A 2046-nucleotide genomic window follows, 5' to 3' on the forward strand; every position below is an offset into this window, starting at 1 on the left:
GTGAGGATGGATGCAGGGATGCCTGTGCCTTCCCAGTGAGGATGGATGCAGGGATGCCTGTGCCTTTCCAGTGCCTTAGCAGGAGTCTGTGAGCTGGATGTAGCTACTGCCCAAGACAGCGTGATGAGCTGTTACAGTCACAATGCACTGACACCCAGCCTGATACCATACTCTGAACTGCAATAAAAAAATTTTAATCTAAAAAAATTTAACATAAGAAGGGACATGAGTAAAATGTTCATATACCAATGAACTAGATATCATCCCATACGTTATAAAATCAGCTAATGAACACTGTGTGGTAAACACCATTCTTAAACACTTATACCATCACACTTTCCAAAAAGTAAGGAAACATGAGGAATCCAAAATGAATGCAGACTTCCAACTCCCTGGAAGGTTCTAGTTTCCTTAAAACTATGGATTATATGATGTTCTGTCGGTCTGAATCCTGGCCAGAGACAAATCTCACCAGAAAGGTCTCACTGTCAGAGTTTCTTACTCACTAAGCCTGGAGCTGGATGAGAACTTGGAGAGTGTTGCAAGCTCTCAGTGCCACAAATACTGTTGGCCCGGGGACTGCACTCCCAAAACTTCGGCTACAAGAAGAGGGCTGCAAACGGTATGAGAAGCCAAGTAAATATGTCCGGTGTGGCAGTGCAGATCACCTCCATTGCAGCTGCTCCATGTGCTGCTCCAAGGGAAAAACCACCACGGGCAGCACACACGTGCTGTGTTCCAGGAAGCTTACAGTACAATCACCGGCAGCAGGCTGATTCTGAACTTGTCTTAGTCAGGGTTTCCATTCCTGCACAAACATCATGACCAAGAAGCAAGTTGGGGAGGAAAGAGTTTATTCAGCTTACATTTCCATACTGCTGTTGATCACCAAAGGATGCAGGACTGAAACTCAAGCAGGTCAGAAAGCAGGAGCTGATGCAGAAGCCATGGAGGGATGTTCTTTCCTGGCTTGTTTGCACTGACTTGCTCAGCCTGCTTTCTTATAGAATCCAAGATTACCAGCCCAGATATGGTCCCACCCACAAGGGGCCTTTCCCCCTTGATCACTAATTGAGGAAATGCCCCACAGCTGGATCTCATGGGGGCATTTCCCCAACTAAAGCTCCTATCTCTGTGATAACTCCAGCTGTGTCAAGATGACACAAAGCTAGCCAGTACAGGCCTCAAGCAAAGTGTACTGATCCTTCCGTGGAGAATGAAGGATTCTTCAAAAGACTCTTGTGGAGGAGCAATGAAAGGGACAGAGTCTATGCAGGAAGCCCCTCCCTACCCTGTACTTCTTCCTGAAGCACAAATGCAGTGGCACCTGCCTTCTACCTCTGAAACGCTGTCCCAAGGATCATGGATGGTATTTGATCAGAAACAACTCAACATGTTAATGTCACAAAGCTTCAGAATGTGAGGTGTTCTTCAACTTTGTAACTTGTTTCAGAGACTATCATAGCCCATTTCTGTCACTTCTCAACATGCAGTGCAGTTGACAGCCTCCAATGAACAAGACTATAAATGCCACGAAAGCAGAAACCTTACCTCTACTTTCTAGAAAGGCTCTTGGCATTCGGTATATAGTAAAAATATTTGTTGAACGAAAGGGCGTCTACAAGATCAAGATTCCTTCTTGCATTGTGATATCTATGATATCTAAATTAGACCTTGGAGCCTGCTAGCCAACCAAGTTTCCCTCCTCCTCACCATGACAGTCCCAGAATTCTAGTAGCAAGAAGTTGTCCTAGGAGAGAGGGTGTGCTTATGTAGCCAAGGCTACCACACTTGGAGAGATGACAAGAACAGAATTCTTTTGTCCTGGAAAGTTCTGGGAGCCCCACATTAGATGTTGCATGTTACCCTAAGATTTGAGGTTCTTGGTCTCACTAGCAAAAGAATTCAAGGAAAAACTCAGAGGGAAGCTCAGGGACAGTTCTCTTATTGTTTACAGAAAAAAAAAAAAAAAAAAAAAAAACACCAGGACAGGGAAGCTGAAAGTCTCAGCAGCTTTCAGGACAAGGGAGACTAAGATGAACCTAT

This window comes from Mus pahari, chromosome 11, assembly GCF_900095145.1.
Source record: "Mus pahari chromosome 11, PAHARI_EIJ_v1.1, whole genome shotgun sequence".
In the NCBI taxonomy this organism is placed as follows: Eukaryota; Metazoa; Chordata; class Mammalia; order Rodentia; family Muridae; genus Mus; species Mus pahari.